The sequence below is a fragment of the Stegastes partitus genome, unplaced genomic scaffold (genome assembly GCF_000690725.1).
Source record: "Stegastes partitus isolate 25-593 unplaced genomic scaffold, Stegastes_partitus-1.0.2 Scaffold1323, whole genome shotgun sequence".
In the NCBI taxonomy this organism is placed as follows: Eukaryota; Metazoa; Chordata; class Actinopteri; family Pomacentridae; genus Stegastes; species Stegastes partitus.
In genome coordinates this window covers 171773-187475 of record NW_007579054.1, presented here as the reverse complement: position 1 = coordinate 187475, position 15703 = coordinate 171773, and positions in this window count along the sequence as shown.

The following is a 15703-nucleotide window of genomic DNA, read 5'->3' as shown; positions in this document are numbered from 1 at the left end:
TTTTTAATTGTTTTTCTTGCCAATTTTTAGGATCAGTGGCATTCCATCTGTGTCATACTGCACAAAAAACATTTCTCTACTTCAAGCCATGCTTGTGCTGTTTCCATAGCAGTGGACGACTTTATATTGCAGTGGAAAGTGGGTAAAAATGTAAGCAAAAAATGCTCAGAAATTGGTTGGGGTTCAGAGGGTTAAACCAACAAGACATAACATGTTAATGAATGTGCTCTACATAAGCTGGCACTAGCCCTAGACAAAACCTGAATAGCTCTCTGTCTCTATTTTTGTACTAAGCAAAGCTATTATTTGTTTGCTGTAGCTTCGCAATTCCCAGAAAAACATGTCATTTTTGTCATTGTGCTTCCCAATATGGCAAACTATTAATTTGAGATATGAGCTGCGATTGAGCACATCACAGTGTGTCTCTCACCAGAGTCCTCATCCTCCTCTTCCTCCTCCTCTGAGCTCTCCTCGGTGGATGTACCGGTGTTGTCTGCTCAATAAATCAATGTGCAACAGACATGTGTGAAAACCTTCAACCGAATTTCCAATGAATGATGAGTAAAATGGGATTCATGCCACAAAAGGTTAAACTGGGCTTACCTGAACCACTGCCGTCACTTTCTGTCAGGTTATCTGTAAGAAATTAGTAATTGTTTTGAAGTGAGTGCTGTTTGGGCTTCAGGAGTTGATTCAGTAGTGTCAGAATACGAGAAAAGGTTCTTGGACATTTCCATCTTATTGCTCACAGCGATTAACCTATCATTAGAATTTGTTGTTAACCATAGCGTCATCACTATTACGGGAACTAAGACACTTTCAAAGGTCTGAAAACATCATCAGACCGTTTTTGTGGTCATTATATTAACCAGCAACAGGTGTCAGAAAGAGTAACACCATTCAGAGAGTCTTGTGTTAATTTAAGCAGAACAGGAAACAAAACTCTGCAGTATAACAAGAAACGAATGACATGCAAAAGTATTTAAAGCGAAAGAATTGGTTTCTTCCACGACCAAAATGTAGATGTTCAACTGGTCACCACACTTAACATTCACACTTTTTAAAAACTTTCCTTTAATAAGAAAAACGATAATACATTGAAGTGAAGCACATTCCAGTGTCAGAAAAAGAAGTACAGAATTAGTGCAGGTGCAGCCCCAGTCAGACCTCTGGTTTTAGTTTACTTCTAAGTTTGTGCACTGTATGTTTTTTTAAAAGTTTTCGCCTGTATTAGTCATCAAAAAAGCCCTGAGTGCAGCTGAATTACACCACCGGCTTTTACATATGCATCACTCACAGTAGCTGAACTGTTGCACCCCCGTGAAGAAGCCTGTGATAAGTGCCATGCATTAACATTCTGGCACATTTATATAGATGGGTCCAGGGAAGCTGCTGCTCCTCTCTTCCCAGCAGCAGTGGATGTCCGTGGACCGGGCCATCTGGCTGAGTGCCTGGCTGGCTAATGGATGGAGCCCATCCTCTCTGGCCCACAGAGTTTTATCTTAGACTAACAAGCAGATGCTGCCATCGCTGCTCTACTCGCAGCGCCTCCCTCATCAATCTCTCTCCTCCACTTCGCTCAATCTGTCTGTTTCACCTCTATGCACTCTCCCTCTCGCGCGCCACTCCTTTCTCCTTGTCCTCATTTGCCTCCTATGGCCAATCTCTTTCTGTGCTGCTGCTGCTGCCGCCTCACAGCTGAGCCAGCAGGCATCCCTCTTCTTCACTCTGGCATTGCTGCTTCCTTTCATCAGACTGACAAACAAGGTGGAGAGCAAACACAGTCACGGATAAACACACATGAATGTGCAACCACACGTCCAAACACTGAGCGGTGTGCAGCTTCAGAGATTTGGACAGTTTTCATGGCTGTTGCCTGCCATCTGCTGGTCTAAAATTATAGCAGAACAAAATGTAAAAAAAAACAAAAAAAGGGGGGGGGGGTTTGACTTATGACCACTTATTTTCTGAACATATATATAGATTTCCAAAGTTTGTCGTCTTAAGTGGCTTTTAGGTTGCTAAAGTCTTATTTTTTCCTACTGTCAAATGCATCACATACTAGCTTGTACTTTGGGGGGCTGATGCCAATATCACTTTTTACAGAGTAAAAAAGTCCAATATTGATATATTGGTCACTGTTATTAATAGTCCATCCATCTATCTATTATCTATACACCGCTTAATCCTCACTAGGGTCACCAGGGGACTGGAGCCTATCCCAGCTGACTCAGGGCGAAGGCAGGGGACACCCTGGACAGGTCGCCAGTCTTGTTATTTTTGGCATGCAATAGTTGTTTTTAAATGATGGGGTCATTATTAATAAACTTTCAGCTTACAGTGAAGATACCACTTGACTCTGCACCACTGTCTGCTCAGCAGTGATATGTGCTCTGCAACATGTGCTGCAGCAAGTGTCGACAGAATTTGAAAAAATGGAGTTGAAGCTGCTCTGCAGGGCAAACTGTGTGGTGACACTATGCCCCAATCACCAGAAACAACAAACCAAACCAAGATGTTGAGTTTTTTGGCTGCACATTTCCATCAAACAAACAAAATTCTAGATACTGTGTGAATTATTTAATACATATTCCCTCCAATTCAGCCTGAGACTTAGACATCACTAAAGAATGAACACAGGAGATCACTGAGCTGCATATGTATTATGGACAACCTTTTTGCCGCTTTATCAGATATTTTTAAGAGGCCTTAAAATATAAAACTATGTGGTGTTTTACCAGAAAAAAATATAAGAGGAACTAAATTCTGAAAACATATTTTTTTCTGTACCGGTGTAGAGTATTAAAAAGAAGTAAATGTAACCTTAAACTGTGAGGACAGAAGTGAATGTATGACTGTGCATAAATCTTGCTGCCCTTTAATGCAAATGATATGGAAAGCAGGGAAGCCACACGGCGGTAAAGTAAGACAGGTGGAAAGATATAAAGAAAGGAAGGAAAACAAAAGTATTCGTGAATAAAAGGAGGGGATGCACCTTTTTAAATAATGAAAGGACAAGGAGCGTAGCACAAAGTACAGTATATAAAAACAACACAGACACATGTGGCCCTGCGTGTGCACTGTGGCAAAGTGAAAGAGCAGCTAATGGTGAGGGGGAGGGAAGGAATGAAAATGGGTCCATGTTTACCTTTGTTTTCAGGCGCAGGGATATCTCCGTCTCTGTAGGGCAGAAGAGATAACATTCAGATGACTAGAAATCAGAACAGAACTCACCACGACTGGAAAGCTGAAAATGACGGTGCAAAAAAAAAAAAGTGCAGCTGCAGGCTTTTTTTTTTTTCTTTTTTGTTTACCAATAGTAAACCACTTCTGCTTATAGGTGAATAGAAACATGCGCAGACGAGTGAATAAGAAAAAGAGGAAACGCTCGGCCCGCATCTCACTTTTTCACACACACCAAGTCATCTTGCACAACGAAAGATTCACCTTCCCACCCAAACTTTCATCCTGACCCACTTTCAGAGGAGTGTTGATGGGACAGGAAACCAGGCGTGGAAAGATACTGGCTTGGTACTTTTTCCATTAAACAAAAGGCACATGGCACTGCAGTAGGCCTGGAGGACTATTTAGCATTATTATTTATCTACTTTCAGTGACATCTTGCTGTAATGATCATGTGGGGTTATTAGCTTAGAAAATACTGATGTCAAAACTATTGATTTAAGGTAATTTGTGACTTTTGTCTTTTGTTGGATCTAAAGTACGATGTAAAAAGACATTGCATGGCACTGAATATCAGTTTGACTTTTGACATATTAGTATTAGTTTAAATGAAAATGCTTCACCTAATGGACAGACTGCAGTATGTGGCTGTTAGAAATGTTAAGTCAGAATTTGTGTAAGTTGCAAAAGGTGTCCCACAAAGCTCAATCCTGGGGTATATGCTGTTCAGCCTTTACACAGCTGCCCTTGACTCCTCTGTATCTAACTGTAATGTACATCCTCAGACTGACGACAATCTCACACTGTAGTGCGGATATTGTACATCCTGCTGTCAAAACCCATCGACACTACTTTGTTGTGTTACACGCTTCATTCAAGGAGCATAAAATAGTTCTTAATGCAGACAAAACGAAATAAATTATCTTCTAAAGAGCCAAAAAATATTGCTTATGACATTCTATTTTGTATGAGAATGTGGCACAAATATCTGGGAATCTGGATGAAAGTGGTGACAAAATTACAACTAAAATGTGTTTCTTTTATAGGAGTAAATCTTGTTGTCCACTGCATTGTAGAAACGGTTAATGAAGCAGCTTCTCTATCAGTGTTGGATTGTGGTGACATTTTATGCTTGCATCGGTGTCAATTCTTAAGCCTTTGGACACTGTTTATTACTCTCTGAACAGATTTATTACCGTATGCAGTACGTTGGGTTTTACCCTCACTTTCTGTATGGCCCGACAGACAATAGGTTTTATTTATTTATGAGGCCCCTTCATGTTACTTCATTACTGCCTTTTAACGTGAACCCTTTCTGACACGCTTAAATGATTGCAATACTTTGCAGGTGCCGGCTGGTTTGACTGACTAAATGATGAACTTTGCCCATTTATGTTTTCATTGTTATTGCATTGCTTTTAATTTCCTGCTCGGCTACACAGTAAACAAGGCCTTCATACCTCAATGTACTCCAGGTTTTAAAAAAGGTTGAATGGAGAAATGAATGAATATTTTGACATCAGTAAAAATAAAAATATTGCAATAGTAGTCTCCGTCACATCACCCATGTCTTCCTGATTATTCAGATCTCTGAATCTTTGGATATATGCGTGACTTTCCAGGAATGTAGTATGTAGTCACGTCCAAGTGCAGCTACTATTATTATCAATATAAATGTTGTGTCTGAGCAGAGGACTGGAGCAACCTGTTTGTTCAGTCTGATCTTCAGCAAGATGCAACACGCCTGAGCTGCATCGGGCAAAAGACAGAGCCGATCACACAAGAAGAACAAGTTCACCAGCAAGCTCATGTCAAAAAGTAGGTCAACCTATTCCTTTTCCTGTTTCTGTCTGTCGTAAAAATGTGGATCATTGTGATCAAAAGCAACGTTGTGAATCAGGAAACCTGAATTTTTAAGTGAGTTTGAACACCGATCTCTTATTTGCTGCCTGTTAATCCTGATAAGGAGCTGTGGTTTCCTTTACTTTTAAACATCTGTCCAGGAAACACTGTTTTCACCCCTCCGAGGTCAGCTCGATGGCACTTCTGCCAAACAGACCTACCACAACAAAGCCCAGGCTCATTAGTCGCCATGGCAATCACCTCTTCCTGTGAGCAAAGTTTGCTTTTTTTCATTGCTCAAATGTTTTCAGACAATGAACAAACTCCCTGCACGAGCTCCCACACTTTCTCTGCTCTCACTTCTCTTTTTATCTTGCACCTACAACGTGCGATAACCCAATCTTCTGTGAGGGGTTTCGGCCTGTCTCTGCTGGAAGATAAAGGCCGCGGCATTTTTCATACTTTCTACGACTTCCTATAAACACAGTGCAGAGAGGGGACATCTGTGTGGAGATAAACAACTGCCAGTTTGACTGCAACCATAACCAAGAGAACAAAAAAAAAAAAGAACTGTTGACTTTTGCTGCATTCATTCATTAACAATGCCTCGTTGCTTTCAATTCTGTTTACAGTGTGTCCAGGTCTCCATTTATGTAAGAGTGGCACACGAATCTTGTCCTGCTACTGCTTTTCAAATAAAGCCACACATCTAATTTTACTGTACATTTGAATAGGCTGGAGCTGCACTGAGGGACTTTGTTGGTCGGGTCACCTGGTGAGTGCTGCCATGGAAACCACACACTGAGGAGAGTGAGTCATCAGTATCACCTCAGCTGTCTGTCTGAGGGTCACAATACAACTGACATTAATACTGTATCCTGAGTTGAACAAGCAAGTTTATAAAGCTTTTGAAGCCCATTGCACATGTGTGTCAAGTGTAAACAGGAGGCCTGTCTTACTGCTTACATGTGTTTGTAGGAGGCACACTGGTTACATTTCAACACATAAATTGTCTATTTTGTTAAACTACATTTTGTATGCATGTTTTTTCTGCTTTAGAGCTTCTTTTGTCGTTTACATCTCTCTCTACAAACAGCACGATGATACGTTGTTGTGTGTGAGTCATCACAGTGTAACAACACAGCAGCGTGCAGCCCAAACACACACACACACACACACACACACACACACACAAAGAGATCATTTGTATTTTTGGCGCTAAGTTGAGTTATATACGCTATACGTGCGTTTTTACCGAGGAAGCAATGATCGTGGATGTTTTGTTTTTATATCCGAAGTGTGCAAAACAGATGAGCCCCAAACCCGACAGCAACAAAAGACACCACTTCCTGTGTGGACGCAAAGCGATTGTTTTAAGCGCCGCATCCACTGCATGCATCCGTCCACACCGTTCAAAACACCAAGCCACGCTTTTAACACTTCTTTGTCTTTTTTATGGTAGCAATAAAAAAAAAGAAAACGACTCACCCATCTTCTAGGTGACAAGCCGCCCCAGAGCTCGCCATCGCCGCCACCATCCTCCTCCCGTGTGTATTGAAACCCCGTTACACTTTCTGTTCTTCCGCGGCGTGCAGCGGCTGCGCGTAAAAACACCTGAAAGGCAACACGATCCTCTCATCGGCTATCGGCGTCTCGTTAAAGCGCTAACAAGTCACCAGAGCCCTTGTGTCTTCATGCTGCACGTCCCTTTCAGTGCAAACTCCCTTCCTAAGCGAAACAAAGCATCTTGGTTAGATGCGCTCACAGTCTCCAAAATCCCAAAACATGCAGCCAGCCCTTTATTTGCAACGTAGATGTGGATGGATTCATTCCTTTCGCAAAAACACTGTGCTGGTGTGCATGCAGCAGACAACACCGCAGATCATAACATCATATGAACAGCAACGCTGCGCACTCATAATTCAGGATGGTGGTTTCAGGATCAGCGGCGCTGCGCAGTTAGGGCGCAGTGCGTAAAGGCTTGTCAGTGGACAGCACATGTGGGCGGGGTGTGACATCCCGCCTTCGACATGGCCCTTTGTAAAGTCCTGTTGAGGACTTACAGCCAGACTTTTTACACTTCTTGAATATCTGAGATGTTCAACAGTAAGTCTGTGATAAAGCATTGTTGGCTGTCATGCTTTATGCACATCTAAAACCAGCTGTTTAAAATGATAACAGAGAATACATTGAAAGTAATTTACATTTTAGACATGCAAGAGTCTGTGTACAGAGTGGTGATCCTCTTGCATTATTCCATACAGTCAGATGTTTAACCTAGATGTAACTACTTCAGCAAAGAACAGAACATAAATAGCAGGTAATGGGGGGAAATGAGATAAACTGTCCCAAGGTGAACTTTGGCTTTAAAATAAGTTGTCTGCATTAAACTGAGACATTTGTGTGGGTTGCATTTTTTTTCTCCCTCTAGAAAAAGAGCAGACAGCACTCCATAGTGCAACTAGGTCACTTTGAGCGGGAAATAACACATCAGATTACCAAGGTGCATTACAAGAAGATACCACCAGATGTCACATCAGACAACAAAACAGCTCAGCAGCAAAACCATCTCCTCCTAAATTAACCCAGAACCCAAAGGCACATTCATATTCGATTCATGTAACCAGCGTGAGGACTGATCAGAGCGTCAACGTATTATTTAGTTAAAGCGAAATCTTTAAGGGATGAAAGAAGGTCAGTATCTATCTCATTGTTGGGCAGAAAGAGCGAAAAAAGGGAGAGTGAGCTGTCTGTGAGCGGTTGAGATGTCCAGTGGGAGGAATGAGTGAAGGATCAAGGGCTTTCCTATTGATCTCCAACTCACTGATCTTTTCCCTTTCTCCTCCCTCCATCCACTTGTCCAACTTGACGAATGGGTATGTAGTTTGCAGGCAGCCGAGAAGAGAGATAGAGTAGAGATGCCGCAGACTAACAGGGACATTATCCAAGTCTCAGAGTCTAAAGGGAGAGATCATCTCCTCTGTGCAAGAAGAGACAGCACAACATCAGACTCTGTGGCGAGACGATATCCCCAGTACCTCAGGAAATCAGAGGAGATAAAGAGAGAGCAGTGGGAGAGAGGGGGGAGGACGGGGAAGGTCAGGAGGATGAGAGGATAAGAAGGGAGAGAAAATATGAAAAGACAGGTGAAAAATTACAATTATAAGAGCTAGAGTTTTAAGATTTGAACCAAGGGTTTGATTTTGGTCTTGAGTCACAAAAATGAGGGTTTGTGACTTGATGGAAGCTAGCCTTTCTTGAATATTGACTTCATTTGACTTGAGGAGACTTAACTTTAGATGAAAGAACGTTTAACACAATGTCCACAGTCACTCTTGCGGCTTTGTGAGGCTTTAGCTCAGGGATGCTTTTAGCCCAAAGCTAACACACATTAGTTAGCCTTCAAATTTGTTCTCATAATGTTGTTAGTTTTGCAGGTATTTGGTCACAAGCATCGGATAAATTGAACCTGATGATGGTGCTCTGCTAAAAAGTTAGTGGAATAACCAAAGTTATCCTAATTTATTGTAAAGAATTCACAGCAATCCATTCAGTAGTATGACTTGAAACCACAACAGAGTGAGAAAAAGAAAGTAGACAATCATGGGTACATCATCTGGGAACCATGAAATGTCCGTATTAAGTCTTATGCCAGTGCATGTAGTAGATGTTGAGATATTTTACTAAATATTTGGAAGGTTTGACCTGGTGGCGGCGCTACAGGAACAGTCAAGACATCACCAAAGTCAGCAGGCTTGGGAGTCACGAATGCTTGTGCAAAATGTCATCTGAATCTGTTGATATATTCTATCTGGACTGAGGTGGTGGACTGATCAACAAGCCAACAACTGACATCCACACACTGCCGTGTACAGAGCCTTGTCACCAACAGCTAAAAATGCTGAGCTGCTGTGAATTTCGCTCACATGGAAATGCATTGATTGACATTCAGTGCACTGTTTCCAATAATAAAAAAAAGAAGTAGCATCTGGTGTAATTTGCATACCCAATAAACTGGAAAGACCTTGTTTTTGACTTGCAGGCCAAGTGTAAAAACCTGGTGTGTTGATGTGAATTTAATCCAAAAGACCTAAAAAACACCATGGAAATACATATACATTGTTTTGTAATCATAAAAAGCTGAACCGAGATATATTTTTAAAAGCAGGTATTGGGAAACGTCTGACTTTCCCTCCTCTGTGGCTCAGTTAAAACAGTGTTTCATTGTGCGAGTGTGTGTGTATGTATTATGACAGGGCTTTTTTTTTCTCTCCTTCTCTCTCTTTTTTTTTTTTTTTTATAGATCGACCAACCTGTTTGGAAACGATGATGTCACACACCCTAGAGGGTTAATACGAGCCCTCATTGTGCGGACTCATTATCCATCACATAGACACACACTCAAAATAACACATGCACAGCACATATAAAGATACTACATCAGGGAGGAAGGAAACCCATACCTCGGTGCTCAAACCGTCCCTTTATAACATACATGTATTCACACACACAAATACACAAAAGGTGTCCTCTTACTCCGCAGATGAGGAACGCCATATCCTTTCAATTTCAATGGGCCATTTTGCCATCAGGGCTGAGTTATCACTGGAAAGATCCGCTGGAACAAAAGAGCTGTGGCTGCTGCAGCCCTGCATAAAGAAGCTGGAGAGAGGTGAACAGGTACAAAGAGCAACACCTTTGCACAGAGAAAAGGGGAGAGAAGCTCTGGAAATCAACCTCATTCAATCCAGTGCAACAATATTATGTGCAGTGTGCAGGCCTGAGTAGCTCTAAAATTCTGCAATCAAAAGGTTGACCTTGTAATATGGATGTATAAAAAAGCAAACAACAGAGCAGTGTTGTTATATTAAGATACAGGGCTTTTGGGTCACAATGGGAAAAGGTTTTGCAAAGTGTAACTTGATTTAATAGTAAGAAAACTCCTGGACTTGGAAGAAACACTAATGACTTGTGACTGAACTTGCGACTTCACTCACGATGACATATCCCCCTTCACTTTTATTTAGCTTTCAATATCCGAGGCCTATATTTGTTTGCTCTTTATTTTTATACCGTTTGTTGTTTTTCAGCAGTCACCTCTGTTTGCTGTTGCCATCATCCTTTTTTTTTTTTCCCCTCTCTTGGGTAGAGATGTTTTATGAGTCCCCTGGGGTATTTTCATCTCACCCACACAGTTTACACTTCTTTGTTCTCTATTTTCAGTGTGTTATGATTCAGATGAGAAAATAAACCTAAGACCCCCTGAAATTACTGTGTCTGTCACGTGTTCCAAAAAAGCGCGATAACAACAACAGACTTTTCTGTGGTACCTGAAGAACTGTTTGACATAATGCACCAGTGACTTTGCCTCCCCATCCCCAATAAAGACATTAACTTTATGTCTTGAATGCATGCAGAGCTTTTTAAATGGATTTTCATTATCCTTTGACATCTCAAGTTGTTTATACCATATATAGTGTGTAACATTCTTGCATGCTCTTAGGTGAATCGTTTTCACAATCCTGCACACTCTAAACATTTTTATTACTTTTTAAAATTCTTTAGATTTGCTACACTTGCTGGTGATTTGACTTGAAACGCTTGCTTTTATTCATTTTTTTGGTCTTCTTTTCTATATGTTAATGTTTACTGTAATGCACCAACACATCAAATTCCTCGTATGGAAAACCTACTTGGCAATAAAACTGATTCTCTGATTGTCATTCTCACAATTTCACAATTGTTGTGTGGTACAGTGCTACAGATGGTACAGTGAAGGGAAAAAAAGATGAGGTGTGATAAAAGAACAAGACTCGACAGTCATACTATTGGCTCTGTATGGCTGTACTTTGGCAAAAATTTATGCAAATGTGGCGCTTTGAGGAAGCTAACTGTTAGCTCTAAACAAAAAGTACCGGCGATCAAACAGGGGGAGCATGAATGTCAAAACTAAGTTCGGACACTAGCAAGACTAGCAACTGCTATGGAAGAAGCTAACAGGGAACCAAATAAATAAACAAATAAATCTCATGGCAATCAGTTCAACAGTAGTCAAGACATTTCACAGAAAGCCACAAATATCAACCAAGGATTCGTCCGCTGGGGACAATGAATGTCAACTAAATTTTACAGCAATCCATCTGATGGCTGTTCGGGACATTTTGGTCTGGACCAAAGTGCTGGACTATCTGACCAAGTGACCATTTCCGGAGTCATGACATCAGCATGGCTATTAAAAAGTTCGACCTTTTAAACCTCAGACATCCCACTATTCACATTAAAAACATACCCAAAGTCAAGTATGCATATGGTGTTTTCAGTACTATTTGACAGTATCACTCTGTCTGCATTCTCTATTTGCTTATTACAACATTTTTCAAAGTTTTTTTCAGACTTACTGAGTTAAATATTCACATCCAAGTTGCCGTTTTCTAGCTGCATTATCATCATCACTTTGTACACATTTTTTCATGCAATATTTGTTCATTTTGCTTTTTTTTTTAGCAAAGGTTTGTCAAACCTACCAGATTGTCCAGTTCAAATTGGTTAGATCCCTAACCACATGATATAGGCTCTTGGTGAAAAATCATCTTTGAGTGTTGCATCAAATTAAAACTGTATGTTTTCTAAGACGTGGCAAACATCTGTCTGTGATGCTGTTTGCGTTTGGATTCGACACCTACACAGTCTTATGAGGACGGCCTTGAGAATCTTTTGCGTTCACCGGAGGGGAATGACTGAAGTTGTTGTGCATTTTCACATATTAACAGATTTCCTGTCTCTGAGCATCCATAAAACTGGATGGCGGGAAGCAACACAGGAATAGAGGCCATAATTTAGGCAACATGGGGGGAAAAAAAGAGAGGTTAGTGTCTGCACGGTCTCCAGGGACCTTGGTTGCGCTTTTTTGAGTTAACTACGCCTCTTCTGTCTTCCGCTCACATTAGTTTACAACCTCCTATTCCTTACGCAATCCATCTACTTATTGCTCTATATCATTCTAAGTCTGTCAGCATTCTGTATAATGAGCGTTGTGTCACAGCCTCCCTCTCTTTTTTTATCTATCCTGCTTTCTCTCCATGTTGCTAATGCCTTATTTTCAGAGTTCCCTCAGGGAACTCTGTGTTTTCGGGGGCCACAGAAGGACGAGTCCTGGGATGCATTGTGGGCGTTTGGTAAGAGGGATGGAGCTGAAAGCCATAGTCTAGTCACCTTCTGAGACATAGACCCCCCCCCTCCTGCCTCTCCTATGAGCATGACTCAGCGCAGTAGTGCGGAGGCAGGGGGTCAAAAATCCCCTGCCCTCCACCCCCACTCAAAACATGTGGGAATGGGAAAACTTTATCCTATATTTAACCTCCAGGTGTCTGTCTGCTGTGTGTATATGTGTGAGCAGCAGCAACTGAGTCATCTGCAGCTGGGTGGCAGACGGGTTATCGTATAGGGGAAAAATGAGGTCGCCCTTGTTCAGGGGGTTGCTTTTTTTTTTTTTTTAGCAGACTTGGAAAAGCTGTGTGTCAGCCTCCTAATGCGCCACAGTCGCCTCCCTCTGATAAGAACTTTCCCCATTAAATCTGTCTGGGGTTAAAAGTGTGTACATTAGATACGTGCAAAATGCAATTACGATTTGAGAAAAGGGGGAAGGTTATAATAAAAAGTGACTAGAACTGTGTAATTACAGCAAGGCACCACGGCTCGAATGCTAATCTTTTACTCTGCTGACACGATAATAAGTTTAATACAACAGAAAATACTATCCATCCCAAATTAACACTTAATTAATCTGTGGCAGTACGAAAGAGACAGTATTCCCAAAGGGTATAGGGACAGTATAGTTGATTTGTGGTATTCTACATGAAACTTTCCGGGTAATACAAGGTTCCCATTTGAATAGAAAGCAACAATGCTGACTCAAATCACTTACTGCTATTACGCATCAAACCTGTCTAAATGATAGCAGTCATAAGGGGCAACCTTATATGGTTATTCACCATAAAGTCAAAAAGCCCGGCTCAGCACAAACCGTCCAACCATCTGATTTATTAAGAGCACTGAGAGTGATTCCCGTGAGACGGAAAAGGGATTTTACCCCTCTCTCTTCTGTTGAGGATTTTTTTGGCCTCTTTGAGCAGTTTTTAAGTCTCTCTCCTCAAAGGAAGTCTGGATTCTGATTCATCTCCAGGCCAAAAGCTACACAAAGCTGGGAGAACAAGCCACATTAAGGTAACGGGCGCACACTTTCTCTCAATCGTTTTTGCTGCGAGCTACCACATCCACATGCTTCTTGTCCGAGGGCACAAAATCTATTCGGTGCGGCGTTGTAAATGAAATCCGTCCTGTGACCTGTGCGACTTCACCCCCCTTCTCGCTTACGTCCGTCGCGTCCTTCTCCATCCATTTCGTCCAGCGATTCAAAAAGGAAAAATAAAAGCTTGAAACTTCACAAAGACACCCACACAAACAAACTTAAACATAAATACAGTTGCCCCACACTCTCAACACACACACAGTCCGTACACTTTAAGACCTCCGAGCCAGCAGAGCGATAAGATTAGAGGAAGTATGTGGGTGTGAAATAGCTGTGGTGTGGGACTTTCTGGATTCACACAATCTACCCTGACTGCAGGCCCTGCTTTTTATTAGAGTTCAAGCTGATGGGAATACACAGACGCTGATGACACCCACACACGTATCCTGCACAGATACAGTATTTACACACTCACACATTAAACAAGCCAAAATTTATGCATCAATCCTCCATTGTCTGCAAATTCAGACACAACTATTCTTACACATGCCCACTCAGAAAGGGACTCTTTTATATAATGTGCATTCGCGGACCCTGACCACTGCTGATATTTGATTCTGCATTACGTCACAATATCATATCATGTTAAAATCACATTGTTCCCATAAATACTGCGAGAAAAGAAGCTGCAGAGGCTGAAGCTGGTCTCGGGGCAGTAACCCTGAGGTTGTGACTTCTGCTCCGAAGCAAACAAAGCAAAACCCAGAACCATCAGTGGGTCCATTAACAAAGCCAGATGCCTGACAAGGCTTTCTTTGTTTCATAATTAATGCAAACGTGATAACCGTGACATTGACTGTTGGGCGGGCCGTACATCAACATCTCTGACACATGAAAATGAACGCTGCCATTCATCATTACACAGGGCTAATGGACCCCATAAGACTGAATTATTAAGCACAACACAAGAGACCTTTGTGCCGTATTAATGGAAGCATGCAGCACAGCACATTTATTACAGTGATATACTATAGTCAGTGTGTTGTCGAGTTAATTGTTTGCCATACAGGAGGCAGAAACTTCAAATTATTGTGTAAGTTAACGCAACAGGAGCACAGAGGCCTTTGTGTCGCTGGTGTTAACACACTCGTTGTGTGTAAACTTCTGTCTCGCTGCAATCTCTCATTTTACATCTGCCTTCGGGTATTTTAGGGTTCCTGCCTCTGTGCTGGACTCAAATCTCACGACAGAAACTCTGTCTTCTGTAAATACACTATGCGTTACAAGAAAAATGAACACTTGTTCTTTTCTGTTTCCTATGGGATGTAGTCGGTCTCCAATTAGTTTGATGTGTTTGCTGAAAGCGGCTCCTAGATGGACAGAGAACAAGAAAGAGAGGAGGATGGGTGTGGGGGGGACAGAGATAAAGAGAGAATTTATTCAATCAATTTTACACAAGAACAGCACTCTGTGGTGGATTTCAGGGAAAGAGGGGAGAAGTGGCAGGATGTGGTCGTTAGAAACACAGCTGAGGAGGACAAATAGTGGGCGAAGGATTATACACAAGAAAGGAAAGGGAGTATTTTTCATTGTATGTAATATATTGTCACATGATGAAATCTGTGTGATCAGTAAAACAAGAAAAACTAAAAATCTGAAAATTACTAAATGTTATATTCTTTTATTTATATTTACAGATGAATAAAGTTCTTTTTTTATCTTCATAATGTCTTACTTGAAGTTGAATTGAGCGACTACAAAGCCAAATGCGCTCAATTTTTCCTCTATACTGCAGAAGTTGCATCACTTTTCCACTGTCCAGACATTGCAGAGAGTTAAAGCTGTGATCAAAAATAGCAGTTGTTCCCTATTCTTGTCAATAAGAGCCCAGTGAGTAGCAGAACTGCTGGGAAAGCCCTCACAACAACAGGCTGAAAAGGGTTCCTGAACTCTCAGAGCCACAGCACACACAGTATCGATTGTTTATTTGGTTAGAAGGTTGCCCAACGATCACATTTCCCTAATCGAGGCAGATTACAGAAAGAAATACGATGCTGCATAAATTAGGCTGCATGATGCTACTCTTCTACTGAATTTCACGTCATAATGCTCCAGTAATTAGATTTAGTATATTGTGCATTAGGCCTTGTTTAGGATAGAAAAAAATACCGACTGGCTATTAGTGACAAACAGTAACCTGAAGACAGAAGGAGGTGAAATGTTCCTGTAATTTAGAGGGGTTCACACTGAAGACTTGACAAAAAAGACGGTCAAGGCATCTTTTGTCACTTAAATACTCTCCATTTAAAATAGTCACAATCTGTAGACCTCTCTGCTCTGTCTTAATATAGCAAATTTTATTCATAGCCGAAAAGAGACAATAATCATTTAAGATCCAATAAGGACAAAAAGTCTTTGAAAAATGACGCC